Consider the following 18,948-nt stretch of genomic DNA (forward strand, 5'->3'; position numbering starts at 1 on the left):
CTGAATGAGCGAAAACGTCACTGGGAATCCCAAAATCCCAACTACGTACCTCCTAAGAAAGAATGAACGGATAGAGGAAAGGAAAAACTGAAAGGAAAAGAAAACTTTAGCCCAAATTCCTACTATTCCAAATCTCAGAACCGAAAGTCTACTTTCGGTTCCCAAACTAGCGTACCGAACCGAAAGACAAGTTTCGGTCCCCACATGGACTCACAGAACCGAAAGACAAGTTTCGGTCCAACCGCCAAGGCTAACAATCAAAAGCCTACTTTCGGTACCAACAACAGCACTCAGAACCGAAAGTCGAGTCTCGGTCCTAAGTCTAGTTTCGGTCATTCTCACTCCCAAAGAAAATTAACTTCAATGAAGGATATCAAAGGCAAGGGAAAGCTTGATTCTGAGTTCAATAATAAGAAAAAGTCAGCTAAACCTAGGATTCAAAAGAATATTCCTAAACCATCTAACGACACACCAACTAATGCACCAAAAATTAAACAAGATAAAACAAAAATCAAGGTGTATACCATTAAAAGAAAAGATCAAATGACTCTAGTAAAAAGATCATATTTAGTTGATATTTATTCTGTACTTCCTTTTTCTGTGAAAAACTCACCAGGACCCAAGAAACTTTGGGTTCCTAAATCTGCTTAAATTTGCAGGTAATCAGTGACGAGCAGTTCGATGATGAATGGTATATAGACAGTGGCTGCTCGCGTCACATGACAGGAAGAAAGGAAGAACTGAGGGAGTTTTAGTCCCTAAAAGATGGTGGGTGTGTAAAGTATGGAAATAACTCCTATGGAACAATCAAGGGATATGGTATGATAACCAATGGAGATTTCTCAATTCGAAAAGTGGCGTATGTGGAAGGATTGCAGTATAACCTCATCAGCGTGTCACAATTAGTTGTGGGAACAGGTCTGAAAGTATCATTTGATGATGAGGGCTCTGAAATAATAGAAAAGCAATCGAAAAAGGTTCTGCTAAAGTCTGAACGCAAAGGAGAAATGTATCCTTTAAATCTCAACCCAATACGAGGAAAACCAACAATATGTCTGCTGTCAAAGGCGAACACTGATGAAAGCTGGTTGTGGCATCGACGACTATCGCACCTGAACTTCAAAGACATTAATAAGTTGGTGATTGGTGATCACGTTCGAGGCCTCACTCTTCTCAAGTTTGACAAGGAACATCTGTGTGCTGCATGTGAGATGTGCAAACAAAGCAGAAAGAGCCACCCTACACGAATTAATACAAATATTGTTGAAACTCTTGAACTATTGCACATTGACTTATGTGGACCTTCGGCTATCGAGAGCATCGGTGGTAGTAAGTACATCCTTGTGATTGTAGATGATTTTTCACGCTTCACTTAGGTTTTCTTTCTTAAACAGAAATCAGATGCAACTCCCAAGTTGAAGACATTTATCAAGCAAGTGGAAGTGCAGCTGAGAAAGACGGTGAGGAATATCAGAAGTGACAACGGTCTGGAATTCAAGAATAATGATTTTGAGGACTTTCTGGCTGACAAGGGGATAACTCACAATTTTTCGGCCCCTTATACACCACAACAGAACGGGATTGTTGAAAGATGAAACCGTTCTTTGTGTGAAGCAGCCAGAACCATGCTCAGTTTCGCTTCTCTTCCGTTATACTTATGGGCTGATGCAGTTGCAGCCGCGTGCTACACTCAGAACCGATCCTTGCTCAACAAGAGATTCTCAATCACTCCATACGAGATCATAAACAATCGAAAGCCCAACGTCAAATTTTTCCATGTGTTCGGTTCAAGGTGCTTCATCTTCAATTCAAAGGAGAACCGAAACAAGTTTGACGTCAAAGCAGATGAAGGAATTTTTCTAGGATATTCACTCTCTTCTAAAGCTTACAGAGTGTTGAACAAACGCTCGAAACGAATTGAAGAAACATATTACGTCACCTTTGACGATAATTATATGAAGAAAGTGCAAAGGAGTGCAAATGACTTAAGTGAAATATTTCCTGAATCTGGACAGGTCTCGGTTCCAATATCCAACCTATTTGAAGAGTACATTCGGTTATTTGATGAACCAGAGAAAGGGGCACACTCAGAGGCAAAATCAGCAGATAACAAAATTAATAATCTCAAGAAGATCATAGATGAAGCTGCCAAAGAAATGGAAAGTGAACCTCCTAAAACTATAGGTGTTCAATCCTCAACTGACTCTCCCATCAACGACTCAATATTCAAGGGGGAGAGTTCTTCAGTACCAAAGACAACTGAAATGTCTTTCGAGGGGGAGAGTCCTATTCTATCCCAAACTCCTAAAGGTCCAAGCGAGGGTGAACATATTGCTCCAAACCCACCCAATAGTTGTCCATTCGAGGGGGAGAATCCTACTCCCACAGAGGATGCAAATTCTGATGATGCCACAGGTTACACTTCGCTAGTCGAGGGGGAGAAAGAGAATGCAAATGACGAAGGCGAGGGTGATCAATCAGAACTTGAAGAGGAAGTGAATGCTGAATTGGATCCAGCATATGACCCAAATTATCCTCCGTTAATCAAATGGACCAAGGACCATCCCAAAGCTCAAATTATTGGAGAATCATCTGAAAAAATACTCACTCGCTCACAGTTGAAAGCGAAACAAACTGCATTATTCTCTAAAGTTGAATTCTGCATGTTTAATTCATTCATATCCAAGGTTGAGCCGAAAACAGTTAATGCTGCACTTGATCATTCTGACTGGGTTCAAGCAATGCATGATGAGCTCCATGAGTTTGAACACAACCGAGTTTGGAGGCTGATTCCTACCCCAAAGGATGCTTCAGTGGTAGGCTTAAAATGGGTCTTCAGAAATAAATTAGATAAAGAAGGGAATGTCATTCGCAACAAGGCTCGGTTGGTGGTGAAAGGTTATTGCCAAGAGGATGGGATAGATTATGAGGAAACCTTCGCTCCAGTAGCTAGGTTGGAATCAGTTAGAATCTTCCTGGCATATGCTGCTCATAAAAACTTCGAAGTTTTCCAAATGGATGTCAAATGCGCTTTCTTGAATGGGGAACTAGAAGAAACAGTGTATGTTGAGCAACCTCCTGGGTTCGTGAATGAGAAATTCCTTGATCATTACTATGTGCTGGATAAAGCGGTATATGGTTTGAAGCAAGCATCGAGAGCCTGGTATGAAACTTTAACTCGCTTTCTGAAAATGTCAAAATTTAAGCAAGGTTCGGTCGACCCAACCTTCTTCCGAAAGAAAGAAGGCGAACATCTAATGATAGTTCAAATTTATGTCAATGACATCATCTTCGCCTCCGCGAATCCTAGCTTAACAGCTGAATTCAGGAAGTTGATGGAGACTAAATTTGAAATGAGCGCAATGGGTCCGATTAATTTTTTCCTTGGTTTGAATATTAGACAGGGACCAGAAGGTATCTTTATCAACCAGGAGGCGTACACAAAGACCCTGCTAACAAAATTTGGCATGACAGGAGACTCAAAAGTGAAGGTTCCTATGGCGTTTGGCACTAAGTTAACACCTTCTCTGGAAAAACCTGTTGTTGACATAACACTATATCGACAAATGATAGGGTCCCTTGTGTATCTAACAGCTAGTAGACCGGACATTATGTTTTATGTTTGTTATTGTGCTAGGTTTCAAGCTAATCCAAGAGAACCTCACATGGTGGCGGTGAAAAATATTTTTCGTTACCTGAAGCGAACATCATCTCTCGGTCTCTGGTATCCTGCTAGATCTGGATTCTTCATTCAAGCCTTTTCTGATGCTGATCTTGGAGGATGTGGTCTGGACCGAAAAAGCACTACAGGTGGATGCCAATTTCTTGACGGAAAACTGGTTAGCTGGCAGTCCAAGAAGCAAACCTGCGTGTCACTTTCAACAGCCGAAGCTGAGTACATAGCTGCAGCATCTTGTACTTCTCAAGTCATTTGGATTCAAAGTCAACTAAGAGATTACGGGCTAAGTATGAAGAAGATTCCTCTCTATTGTGACTCAGAAAGTGCAATAAGGATATGTCACAATCCAGTACAACACTCAAAGACTAAGCATATTGCACTTAGATATCATTTCATCAAGGATAACGTAGAAGATGGGAACGTGGAAGTGCATTTTGTTCGATCCTCTGATCAATTGGCTGACATATTCACTAAAGCCTTACCTGAAGCGAGTTTCAATAAAATTCTACAAGGCTTGGGAATGATGGAAGCAGAGTCGGTACCGAATCCTTAGTTCAACACCTAAAAATTAGACAAGCGAAATGGAGCGAACGCTCGGTCTATTTTGGCTCTGGAATTTTGAGGAACCGAAATGAACCGACCGCTCGGTCTATTTCGGCTCCATAATTTTCGGGAACCGAAATGAACCGACCGCTCGGTCTATTTTGGCTCTGGAATTTTAAGGAACCGAAATGAACCGACCGCTCGGTCTATTTCGCTTCATTCCTTTTACATAAGGTTTCGGTTGTACATTTTGTTCAAAGAGTGTTTTATGTAACCTTATTTTCTTTTTTTGTTTTTATTATTTTTCAGAAAACTTCAAAAATCCAAAAATATTTTCTTTTTTTGTTTTTATTATTTTTCAGAAAACTTCAAAAATCCAAAAATATTTTCTTTTTTTGTTTTTATTATTTTTCAGAAAACTTCAAAAATCCAACATTATTTTCTTTTTCTATTTTTATTGTTTTTCAGAAAATTTCAAAACTTCAAAAATATTTTTTTTGTGTGGTGTGTTTGTTTGTTTGTTCCTTTCATTAGGTCACACGTGTATAAGTGCAACAGAATTTGGAGCTAAGACAGGTATAATCATTTCCATAAGAACTAGTTAAGGGTCCCTAGAAGCATGCTGCTGCATGTTGACCAAAGCCTCTACGACTTAGAGCAAGGCCTTAATGATTCGATCTCTACCTATCGTTTCTTCCCAATCAGGCTGTTCAGATCCACTCATTCTAGAGCTACCTTACTCTTCTCATACGAGTTAAGAGTTTTTCTGCTTAGTCACGTCTTTATAGCAGAAGGTACTTTCGGTTCCTTAACCACCCTCCTCACTTTCTCCATCAACCTTCGGTTCATCACTGTAACCCTTGAGACTCTCAGTCTTTACCACTGAGGTTTATGGTTGCACAAAATCTGTGTTTATGATCTTAGATATGTATACCACGTACTGAGTGAAACCCACAATCCAACACCAACAACGAATTGACGGTGAATTGTCATATTCAAGATGTTACTGGTTACCAAATGAAATCTCATTTTTATTTTTGAGTGATCTTTTATGAATTTGTCTAACACCAAGGCTTTTTCTTCCCATAAAGATCCAGTTTCTTTTTGTTTTTGAGATTTCTATATCTTCTTTAGTCACTATAAAAGATATTCCACCTACTTGTTCAACAGACCACATCGGTCTCACAAGTACTTCTTCCAATGTTCGGTCTTATGTTAAGCATCGACGTTCGGTTGAAGTTAAGCTACCTTAAGCATATGACTTAAAAAGAAGTCTTTCAATGTTTCTCTACAAACATTTGATCGTTATTTCACGGGAACCCACACAAGCACTTCAAGTCTCTCTTGACTTTGAAGGAAGCGATTCTTGCCCGGAATCCCCTGCTTTCTGTCTTATAATGAGACATCACTCACATCCAATACACATTTGCTTTATTTCTTTATCTTTTGTCACTCTATTGCACGAAAATTTTAATTTTCCAACATTCTGGTTGCTGTTAGTTCGATTTGTGTTTATCTTTTGGCGAAACAGGGGTAATTCTATATCTTGGAGCGCAACTGAATTTCAAACGACGATTGAGGATAAGGATTTGGGCGCGTGAATTTGAACGATCGAGCTACCCACACGTGTTGACGTATACCTGGGAGTAACCAACCTGTCACATCGCGCTTTTTCAGGCGACGTTTTAGTGACCGCGTCATTATCATGATGATTTGTCTCTCTCCTGGCAACGGTATATAAAGGGTTTCTACTTTTATTTGTCTTTTACCAGCAACAAATTCTCTCAAAATTACAAGGCAAGTTTCAAACTGTTCATCTTCTTTCTTCGATCAACAATGGCGACTTCTTCATCCGTTCACGATCAGACTGCTTCGTCCACATTGCTTTCGATCAAGCCCAATCAGAACATGATTATTGAACTCAATCCGTTTCTGTACGACTCGTATATGCTGCAGGTGGTTGAGTGTTTGAAGTATTCTCCACTAGTTCTAGCCCTAACACAGGTGGAAGCCGTTCCGATGTCCCTTCTATCACAAGTTTATTCTACTGCCTCATATGACAAGAACAAGGAAATAATCTACTTTCTAATCCATTCTAAAAAGGCTTCTATTTCAAAAGGGAGATTTTGTTCCTTGTTGCACCTCGCTGTGGATTCATCTGTGATTTCACCCGATTTCATCACCACTACTCAACTTTTCTCAATGCTGTATGAAATGGGATACACTGACGTGCTTACCACAATAACGAAGGTTAAGAAGTCCTGCCTACCGTCTTCATGGAATGGACTGCTTACTCTTCTTATCAAGAGTTTGGCGGAGAGAAGTGCTGGATCTGATGGCACCAGCAAGGCTTTCCTAACCCTTCTCTATGGCCTTTACAATGGTCTCAATCTTGATTATGGGACGATCATCTGGTCTCAAGTGGTGCAAAGCCTCAACACTACAACGAGGCATTCTGAAATCTCATGTGCACGATTCTGGACTCTCATTACCAGAAGGGCGATAAATTCTTTGGAAATTCCGGTGATGAAGGATGCCCTAGTTGCGTCTATTGCTACGTTTCACACCAAGAAAATCAAAATTTCTGTTCCTCTGAAGTTTCCTCACATTGGCTCTATCCCTGAGACAATGTATAGATGTGTTACAGCCGAAAGTAAACTCATAGCTGATTATCGAAAAGTTCCTCCCAAGGAACCGAGAGTTCTATCTCCTGAACAGCAGGCTGCCCTAGATGCTGTTGACAAGCCGAGTAACCGAGGTAAACGGATTTCTACCAAGAAAGAGTCAAAAGAGGATGATAAGTCTAAGACTTCCAAGTCCAAGAAGCGAAAGTCTGATACAGGGGATTCTTCTAAACCGAAGAAAATTAAAAAGATGGCAAAAAGGTCCAAGAGTCCTACTCCACCTAGCTCAGAAAATGACGAGGAAGGTGAAGAAGAGCAAATTCGTCATGCATCACCGAGAGGTAACACTCCTCCCCGGTCTCCTTCTCCAACCGAATCTCCTCATAACAAACTTCCAACCCCACCTCCATCACCGAAACAGACAGTTCCAGTTTCGGTTCCTCCTATTCCCCCACCTACCACATCTCAAACAACAACTTCACCACCAGTTTCGTCTATTCCTATTTCTACAACTCCAATCCCAACTCCTATTTTTTACCAATCCACTACCACCACTATTCCTGAACCGACAGTAAGAGTTAACGTATCTGATACGGGGGCGACTACTGAAACAGAACCCCCAGTTACTTCTACACCCCTTTCACCCTCATCTTCAACCGACTCCGGTGCCACTCTCGGTGGTGCTAATGATGAGTATGATTCTACATACTTCAGTCCCTATCGACTTCCTACTGATGAGGATGATGATGCTCCCGTCACAAGACAAAATCTGCAGAGCATTCACGACAAGCTTGATAAATTGCTTGAGGACAGCAAGTCATACAGTGGTGTTGTACTAAAGGCTTTTCTGGATACAGCTCTAGAACAATACACCGATTCCATTGAAAAATCCATCAAAGCTGTTAATGAGTCTACCTCCTCTTGCAAAAAGGCCACCACTGATGTTACTGAAATTGTACATAGTACTCAGATTTTTCTTGAGTCACTTAAAGGGCATGTTGATACAAATGCAACAAAGGTAAATGCTTCTGTGGATTCTTTCTCCAAGTCTCTTCAGGAAGAACAAACTAAGTTTGAGGTTGTGCGTTCCTCTATCCAAGCCGAGAACTCTTCACTTATCAGTTCAGTGAATTCTCGACTTGCATCTCTTCACGCTGATTTGGCGAAAGAAAGTGCTTTAAAGGAAGACCTTGCTCGCCAAACATCCATGATCAAAGTACAAAAAGTGCAGCTAGCCCAAGCAGAAAAAGTAATTTCTTTGTTAAAAACCGAAAGAGCTGTTTTTCGCAGCTGTGCAGGGGATGTGAAGGATATGCTCACCAACATTCTTGGTGCTCATGATCCTATCCTCACTTTGACCATTCGGAATCATCTTACAACAAAACTTCTTCCCGCCCTTGCATTGTTACACGAGATGAAGGGTGTTTCGAAGAGATTTATTGCTCCAAAACAAGGGGGAGAGGGTGCTCCTCAACCGAAGGTTAAGACTGAAACCGAAACTGCTCAACCGAAGGTCAAAGTTACAACCGAACTGAAGGATAATGTAGCTTCAGGTTCTGGTCGACAAGAAAAGCAAAAGGATATTGATGATGATAGCAGTAACGAATCCAGTGAAACTATTATTGAGGCTCTCAAGTGAAAGAAGAGAGAGAAAGAGCTTGATGAAACCTTGAAGGTTGCAAGGGAAGCAGAGGAGAGGGAAAAGAGAAACAAGGAAGAAGAAGAAGCCTTGAACTGCAAGAAGGCCTTGTTTCCCTTATGGACTAAAGAGGCACTTATCAATCAAGCTATAGAGTTTCCAAGTGTTTATTGGTTGGAACCTGTTGCTTCGTTTGACTGTGATAATTATAAGGACTCGCAGTTCGATATGCCGATAACAAGAAAGGCGTTCACGTTCCACTGCTTTGATTCGACTACTGAGGTTCCTTTTCCTCATCCAAAGGTTGACCGAGAGCTTATTGATTTCTATCTGAAGTATGGACAACCTCAGTACTTGACATGGAGCGCACAGAAAATAATCACTGTCAAGGTACTGAAACCTACGTCTGCTGGGAGATTTGTAAATGTCAATTTCAAAATCACACGAGGTTCTGCAAACTCGGTGTCGATTATATCTCTAGCATATCTTCCGAATCTAAACCCTCATGATTGGATTTTATTATTCAATATTCTGCTTACAAATCCGAGGGAATATGAACCGATTTTGGAGCACTTGAAGAGGATGTTGGCTTCTTACATCCATGAGGTTGCAGCTATGGATCAAGAGATAGCGAAAGTAATGAACAAGAAACCAACCATCAAGCCAACATCGAAACCAGGAGATGTGAATAAGATGAAGATGGGCCAAATAGATTCAAAACATCTCACTGTGATGTTTACAAAAGGCGAAGCTCACAAATTTTTGTTCGCTCTTGTTGATAAACATTTATTTTCAACTGACTGCTTGGAGCACATCATCAACATTATACATCGGTGCAAGCAGAACTCAGAAGCTGACAAGAAGAATTTTACTGACATGCTTCGGTGGTAGATAACGTTCCGTCATCATTTGCTGGCTATCATTCCGAAGGTGTTCAAAACAATAAAGAAGACTTCTGCAGCTCAACCAAAGTGAGCTTTCGGTCCCATTGACGCAAAGGGGGAGATTGTTGAGTCTAATTGTGTTGCGTCTTGGGCTTTTTATTTTGTATCCGGATTGGGCCTGTCCATCCGTGTTTATCTGATAGGGTTATACTATAAATATGCATGCATGTATGCATTAGACGGTGTTGATTATTACGTTTATTGTTTTGTAACCCTAAACACCTCTACAGTTGAAGTTCTTAATCGACCTCTTCTGAGGTGTTGAAGTATTAATCATTCGACATATTCAAACCCATTCTTGTGTTCTTGATTACGTTCTTAACTGTTTGCTTGCATAGAATCTAACGATCCTAAAAGAACTTTGTTCTAACAAAAGGCATAATGCGAAAAGCTTTCCATATCTATCAATGAGACATAACAATTTCCATACTTGATATACAATCAATAAAGTTTCAGCACAAGTGGCACAGAAAATACTCAGGAATATCATTTTGCTAGAATATTCAGGCTTTCAGCCTTATCTTACCATACTGCCGAAGCCAAAGTGATGCCTATGTCATACACTTCATGGTCAACGGTACATACCAATACCCAAGTGATGCCTATTATACACTCCGTGGTCAGAGGTATAACCTTACTATAAAAATAGCAGAAATAATAACACGAGATAATAACATGGAAAAACACATAGCACATATAACACATAACATACAATTGTTCCTATATATTAAACTCACCGTGAAATAACCGGGGGTTAAAATAGTAATTTGGGCAGGACTTCGTTACTATAATTAGCTTTCTTCGTTGAAAACCGGGAGTTTTCTTAAAAACCGGGCCCTGCGAGGGTTGGGCTTCGAAACCGAAAAGATAAATTTTTCGCACTTCTCGAGAATTTCGGGGCGTGTTTCGGGCGTTGGAATTAATCCCGGGGCTTTGGGGGAAGTGGAAGTAGAAGAAATATAAGTTTAGGGGTGAAATTTGCAAAATTTCTAACATTTACCCGGGAGGTCTCGCACCCCTTATATAGGTGCGAGCCTCGGATCCGAAGCAAGAGGGAAGGGCCAGGTTGTAGCGAAGCTCGGACACACGGAAGAAGGGCGAGGCTCGGATGCTAGGGTCGGAACAGGAGTTCGCTTCGGATTGGTCGGATGACGCAGCTACTCGCTTCGGATCGGGCCAGCATCCTCGGTCGAATCAGGAAACGACACGCGGGTCGGGCACGTGGGATGCATGCGAGGATCATTTGATCGACTTCGGACACCTGTGCGACACGCGTCGCTTCTCGGACGCGCCACAAAACTTAGAAAAATCATAACTTCCTCATACGAAGTCAGATTTTGGCTTTCTTTTTGTCAAAATTCTCGGTTTAACGAATACTACGACTTTCATTTAGATCACTAAGGCTAAAAAGTAGTTTATCAAAAAGTCACTTTTTACGTCATTCGGCACTGTGCCGGTTTTGTCGCGGATCTTCGATTGGTCATAACTTCTTCGTTATAACTCGGATTTCGATGAGGTTTTCGCCTAAATGTTTCTAACGAGATTATATACAACTTTCAATAATAAAATTTTACTTATTTAAAATTTTATATTTTCGTTAAATTTCGATATTTTAACTTTTAATTGGAATCTCATAAGACTTCCAATATTTTCCGAGTGATTCTAAACATAGTTTTACCTTATTTCTAGTAAAAACTATCTGTTAGAACTCAATACTTAATATCACATAATATTTCATAATATTATTTACTTAAAACACGATTTCAAAACGTGTATGTAACATCCCAAAATTCAAGCCCAAAAATTTCATTTTTAGCTAATTATTTCATAAAAGCATTCATTAGAAAATACTGTATTAACACGTCATTCCATAAAACAATGTATCATGTTCGAAACCCACGTCATAAACAAATATCATATCAGAGTACAATCCCAGAAAACTCCATGCGGAAAATCATGTGTGTGTGTGATGCCATGCTACGCCGCCGGCTCTTTCCCTTTAGATAAAGAGGTAACTGAAACCAAAAACTGAAACCGTAAGCACAAAGCTTAGTGAGCTCCCCCATCATACCACATACCATACAATACCATCGGTATCTTTCAACCGGTAATCATCATCGGTATCTTTCAACCGGTAATCGTCATCGGTATCTTTCAACCGGTAATCATTCATCGGTATCTTTCAACCGGTAAGTGGGGACTATTCCACCCCCTACTACTAGCATCCAATCAACAAAATATAAGCATACAGTCAGGCATATCCGGGTACTGACCTACCCCTTGGTCCTAAGGACCTATATCAGGGAAACTATCCCTATCATGCACGTAACATATCATACATATATAACTCATCACCAAGCACATAACCAGACCAAGATAATTATCACAAAGATAATCATCTTCTTTATACTCCTCATTGGTGGGCCGGCATTGTGGCCTTAGACCCACCCCTACTGGAAGGTAACTCACCTCGTACAAGAAGCTGCTGGTAATCAGTGCGGGAACCCTCCGCCCGCTGCTGCTCCGGAAATCCTCCGGCTACAAACCCCACAAGCACTCAGTTAGAAACTGATTTCTATACTCTTAGGGTAAAATGACTATTTTAACCCTAACCAAGTCAAGTCAAAGTCAAAGTCAACTTCCAGTTGACCCGACTCGCCGAGTTGGGCCATCAACTCGCCAAGTCCCTCACTCTCTACTCGTCCTCATCCGTGACCCTACTCGTCGAGTTGGGTCGTTAACTTGACGAGTTCTTCTCTCATTAGAACGCCCCATGAAAACTCATCCGACTCGCCGAGTTGATGAACAACTCGTCGAGTTGGCCTTTATCTGATGAACCAGATCTGTCCTCAACTCGCCGAGTTGATGAACAACTCGCCGAGTTCTAAGGAGATTGCCTTGGACTCGCCGAGTCCAAGAATGCACTCGCCGAGTCCAGTCTTGACCAATTCCACACAGTTGATTTAAATGAGATCTAACACACCAAAACCATAGATCTGGCCTCATATTGTCCATTTCATACGTAAAGTTCCAAATTTGATGCACATGCATGGGGTTTTTAGCTCAAAAGTCCACATAAAGTGTCCTGCATTGTGCATGGGGCTTTCATGGCCCTAAAGTTGGCACCTTTATGCCATGAAACCCCTCTTAAGGTCCAGATCTGAAGTCAAAACCCACCCCACACTCCCAATATCGAAATATGACTTAGCAATCCAAAGAAATCCCAAGTTGAAGATGAATAAACACATAGATGAGTCAAGACAGGGGCATTATACCTTGAAGTTGCTGAAAAGGAAGTAAACTCCCCGGATCTACTGTCCCCAACTCAAGTTCCAAGCTCCTTTCTTCCTTCCAAGCTTTACTATCACACAAGAACACCAAAAATGGCCTCAACAAAGCACAAACGGATAGGGTTTTGATGAGAAGTGTTTGGGAGCATAAAAGGGGAATGGAGGCTGCATAAGGTTGTTTAAATAGGGTGCAAACCCCTGGATTAGGGTTTTTGTCCAGACAGCAGCTACTCGCCGAGTCCGGGATCCGACTCGGCGAGTCCATGACTTAAATTTCGCGCCTCATCCCCCTTCTACTCGGCGAGTTGGTCCTTCAACTCGCCGAGTCCAAGACCAAAATGCAAAATAATTAAAGATTAAATAAAAGAATACGTACCAAGAACCAGGTGCTACAAATCTCCCCCACTTATTTTAGACTTCGTCCTCCAAGTCTGCTGCTGGATCCTGGAACAGCTCTGGGTAATGTTCCATCATCTCATCCATCAGCTCCCATGTCCATTCCGAGCCCTTCCGGTGCTGCCATTGCACCTTTACCAGCTCAACCCTCTTGTTCCTCAGATCCTTCGACTTCCGGTCGAGGATCGCTATAGGTCGCTCGATGTAATTCAGGCTGTCATCAACCTGAATGTCCTCCAAGGGTACCACTGCTGAGTCGTCCACCAGGCACTTCCGCAGCTGGGAGACGTGGAAAGTGCTGTGGATCTGACTGAGTTCGGCTGGCAGATCCAGCCGGTATGCCACCTTGCCCACCCGGGCTACAACCCTAAATGGTCCAATATACCTGGGACCCAACTTGCCCCGTTTCCTGAATCGGATGACGCCCTTCCAAGGCGACACTTTCAGGAGAACCATATCCCCGACCTGGAACTCCAGGTCTGATCGACGCTTATCGGCATAACTTTTCTGCCGACTCTGAGCAGTCTGAAGCCTGCTCCGGACCTGCTGAATCTTCTCTCTCGTCTTGAGTACTACTTCGGTGCTCCCCATGACCCTCTGGCCAACCTCGCCCCAGCATATCGGGGTCCTGCACCTCCTCCCATACAACATCTCGAAGGGAGGACGGTCGATACTCGCATGATAGCTATTATTATACGAGAACTCCGCCAATGGAAGGTAGGTATCCCAGCTACCTCCGAAGTCTAAAACACATGCCCACAGCATGTCCTCCAGAGTCTGGATCGTCCGCTCGCTCTGGCCATCCGTCTGCTGGTGAAAGGCGGTGCTGAAATGCAGACGAGTACCCAACTCGTCGTGGAATTTCTTCCAAAACTTGGAAGTGAACCGCACATCCCTATCCGAAATCACTGAAACTGGCACTCCGTGCCGCGCCACCACCTCCCTGATATAGATATCGGCCAATTTCTCAGCCGAGATGCTTTCCTGAATCGGGATAAAGTGGGCGCTCTTGGTCAATCGATCGACGATGACCCAGATCGAATCCACTCCCCGCGCGGTCTTGGAAAGCTTGGTGATAAAATCCATCGTGATGTCTTCCCATTTCCACAGCGGAATATCTAACGGCTGCATCTTGCCGTGTGGTCTCTGATGCTCGGCCTTGACCTTCCTGCAGGTCAAGCACCGCTCCACGTACCATGCCACATCCCGCTTCATGCAGGGCCACCAATAGTCCAGACGAAGATCCCTATACATCTTCGTCGCCCCGGGATGAATGGAGAACCGGGATTTATGCGCCTCCTCCATCAGGACCTGGCGCACGCCTCCATGATAAGGGACCCACACCCTACGGTGAAGAGTCAATAACCCTCGGCTATCATAGTCGAAGGAGGAAACCTGCCCCACAATCCGCTCACTCTTCCGATGTTCCTCCTTCATAGCCTCCTGCTGAGCCTTCCGGATCCGCTCCAGAAGCGGAGTCACCACTGTCATCCTCAGACAGATATCCTTGATCGGTGCTGCCTTGCGGCTAAGCGCATCGGCCACGACATTGGCCTTCCCCGGATGATAGAGGATCTCACAATCATAATCCTTTACCACATCAAGCCACCGACGTTGCCTCATATTCAGATTCGGCTGGTCCATGAGGTACCTCAAACTCTTGTGGTCCGTGTAAATCGTACAACGAACCCCATAGAGGTAATGACGCCAAATCTTGAGGGCGAATACAACAGCCCCCAACTCCAAATCATGCGTCGGGTAATTCGCCTCGCGAGGCTTCAGCTGCCTCGATGCGTAGGCGATGACATGCCCTCTCTGCATCAATACCGCGCCCAAACCTGCGATGGATGCATCGCAGTACACAACAAAATCCTCCATGCCCTCTGGCAGGGCTAAGATTGGCGCCTCGCACAATCTCTGTCTCAGTGCCTCAAACGCGGCCTTCTGCTCATGCCCCCAGCGATACACCACCGACTTCTTAGTCAGTCGGGTGAGCGGAACTGCTATCTTGGAGAAGTCCTGAATGAATCTCCGATAGTAGCCTGCCAATCCCAGAAAGCTCCGAATCTCAGATGGAGACCTCGGAACCTCCCAACTCATCACGACCTCCACTTTGGCCGGATCTACCGAAATCCCGTTCTGGTTGACAAGGTGCCCAAGAAACTGCACCTCGCGCAACCAGAACTCACACTTGGAGAACTTAGCATACAAGTTCTCCCTCCTCAACGTCTCCAGAACCTCCCGCATATGCTCCTCATGCTGCTCTCGCGTCTTGGAGTAAACCAAGATATCATCAATAAATACTATCACAGACCGGTCTAACATCGGTCTACACACGCAGTTCATGAGGTCCATGAACGCGGCAGGAGCATTGGTGAGCCCGAAAGGCATCACCACGAACTCATAGTGGCCATAACGCGTCCGAAACGCAGTCTTCTGCACATCCTCCTCTCTGACCCTCATCTGATGATACCCTGAACGCAAATCAATCTTGGAGAACCAAGATGCTCCCTGTAGCTGGTCAAAGAGGTCATCAATCCTCGGGAGTGGGTAACGGTTCTTCACCGTTACCTTATTTAGCTCCCGATAATCTATACACATCCAATGCGACCCGTCCTTCTTCTTCACAAACATAATCGGGGCTCCCCAGGGTGAACTGCTCGGTCGAATGAAACCCTTATCTAACAGCTCCTGTAGCTGTGTAGACAACTCCTGCATCTCAGGAGGAGCCAACCGATACGGTGCCTTGGCTATCGGAGCCGCACCAGGGACTAGGTCGATCCTGAACTCCACCTGTCGCTCCGGAGGTATCCCAGGCAACTCCTCGGGGAATACGTCTGCAAAGTCACGTACCACGGGCACATCGCCTACCGTCGCCCTACCCACCTCCCGGGTATCTGTGACATAGGCGACATACCCTGCGCAACCCTGCTGCAGATAACGTCTAGCTCTCGCTGCTGAACATAAAGCTGGCCCTCGTTGCGGCCTCTCGCCCGGAATCACCAGCTCTCCCCCACTTGGGGTCCTGACCCGCACCAACTGTTGCGTGCAGTCGATCACTTCCCCATTGGGGCTTAGCCAATCCATACCAATAATAACCTTGTTCCCTCGCAAAGGTATGGGAACCAGATCCACAAGGTAGCGCTCCTCGAATAATCTCAGCACACAATCTCGGAATACCGTCGATGCTCGCACCGATCGGTCGTCTGCAATCTCTACCTCTAGAGGGCAATCCAACATGCCCGAAGACTCGGAAAATCTCTTGCTGAGCGCAAGAGAAACAAACGATCGGGTAGCACCCGAATCAAACAACACTTGAACTGGGATGCCGTTCACATGGAACGATCCTAAACAGAGCACATATCAATAACATAACATCATAAAAATAATTCAGAGGGAAAGAATCATACCCGTCACCACATCAGGTGCACCGCGTGCCTCCTCGGCTGTCAGCTGAAATGCTCGGCTCCGCACCACTGGAGCCTCTGCCTTGACCTTCCGGCCATCTGTAACCCGCGCCGTTCCTGAGGCCGGCGCTGCTGTCAATCTCGGGCAATTGGCCCTTTTGTGGCCCCTCTGATTGTAATGGAAGCAAATCAGGTCTGTCATCTGTACCGCAGGGGCGGGGGCAGTACAATCCCTGCCAAAATGCCCCATCTTGCCACACTTATAGCAGCCCGAACCCGGCCCAGTGCGACAAGCTCCCTCGTGTGACCGACCGCATTTCCCACAGTGGTCCCGCCCTGCCTGGCCTTTCGGCCTACCATCAGATCCGTTGGGCTTCTTCCCCGAAGCCCCAGTCGTCAGCCCCTCCACTGCCTTCCTCTTCTGGATGTGCTCCAGATCAATCTCCCTCTCCCTAGCCCTGGAAATCATGGAATCCAAGGTAGGGGAAGCTGAAAAACTAACATGCTCCAGAATGTCATCTCGTAGCATGTCGTGGTAGCGGGTCCTCCTCATATCCTCATCTCCCGCATACTGGGGCACCAGCAATGCCCTCTCCCGGAACTTGGCGGTGATTTCCGCCACAGTCTCCGTAGTCTGCCTCATATCCAAGAACTCCCTCGCCAGCCGCTGGAGCTCCACAGCTGGCGCAAACTCTGCCCTGAACCTGGTCACAAAGTCTGACCATGTCATAGCCTCAAAAGTCGAGGCTCCCAATGAGTCACCAACAGACTCCCACCAATCTCTAGCCCTGTCTCGCAAGCATCCTGCTGCATATCTCACCTTTGACCCCTCCGGGCAGAAGCTCGTCAGCTGCGCAGACTCAATGTCTGCGATCCATCTCCTAGCAGCAATGGGGTCTTTCACCCTATGGAAATCTGACGCACCACTCCCTCGAAAGTCCTTGAAGGACAGTGTGCGTGTACCCACCTGGCTAGACACCATATCACTCCTGAATGCTCGGGGGCGATCCTCCATCAGCTCAACTATCCCCTCCTTGATCGACCCGAAGATGATAGGGGTCGACTCAAGGATGCCTCTCGTGATCTCAGATGCGATGAACTCGCGCAGCCCGTCATCAACCTGCTCGGATCCTGCACCCGAGCCCGATCCCGATCCTGATCCGGAACCTCCTGCTCCATGTCGTGTGGTCACCATGCTGAAAATACATGCATAAATGTCAAGATCATACACATAACCGAGAGATCTAACACACTCCCCAAGGTCCCTGGTTCCATCTAGGCCCTCCTTGATTCGAGTACAGGTCCCTCTGCTTTCAGTAGTACGGGCCCATACTACCTTCCACATCTACCTGTGCTTTCCTCAAGGATTGCTTCGTCTTCACCAAGTCCCTTTTACCGATACCCTTTCCACTGACCTCATCCTAGGCTTCCCTAGGGCACTCTCCGACTTACCCTCCGCCATCAGCTGCACTAGGAGCCCCTACTACTTCCCCCTAACTAACTTGCAGATACTGTTACATATCCGCTCCTTAGCTAGTTGGAAATAGCCAGGACCCCCCCCCCCCATAGCACAAAGCAAGCAACATTCGTGCATCGAGTAACCAAATCAGGCATAACCTATACAGGCCATCCTACTACTGACTAAACAGCCCTAGCATACAGCTCATACGACAGGCATATAAGGCATCCTCCTAGATCCTTAGCCCTCACTAGCATGAAATTCTCAGAATCATATATCAGGCACACAAGGCATCTTCCTAGATCCTTAGTCCTATTCTAGCATGCAGTTTATGAATCAAACCAAATAGCATAATATAACAAGTATGGGTATCTTGGGGAAAACTTACTTGAGCCCAGCCGGTCGCATGCATCACACACCTTGTCTTTCTTAAAATCCTTCCGTTTAGATTTTTAGAAAACCATTTTATTGTAAAAGTCTTTTAGCCCCTCAGTTTGAGTCCAGACACCCCCGAGGGTGTGTCCGAATCCCTCAAACCAGGGCTCTGATACCAACTTGTAACATCCAAAAATTCAAGCCCAAAAATTTCATTTTTAACTAATTATTTCATAAAATCATTCATTAGAAAATACTGTATTAACACGTCATTCCATAAAACAATGTATCATGTTCGAAACCCACGTCATAAACAAATATCATATCAGAGTACAATCCCAGAAAACTCCATGTGGAAAATCATGTGTGTGTGTGATGCCATGCTACGCCGCCGACTCTTTCCCTTTAGAAAAAGAGGTACATGAAACCAAAAACTGAAATCGTAAGCACAAAGCTTAGTGAGCTCCCCCATCATACCACATACCATACAATACCATCGGTATCTTTCAACCGGTAATCATCATCGGTATCTTTCAACCGGTAATCGTCATCGGTATCTTTCAACCGGTAATCATTCATCGGTATCCTTCAA

The sequence above is a fragment of the Lactuca virosa genome, chromosome 4 (assembly GCF_052849685.1).
Source record: "Lactuca virosa cultivar CGN04683 chromosome 4, Lactuca_virosa_CGN04683_v6, whole genome shotgun sequence".
Lineage (NCBI taxonomy): Eukaryota > Viridiplantae > Streptophyta > Magnoliopsida > Asterales > Asteraceae > Lactuca > Lactuca virosa.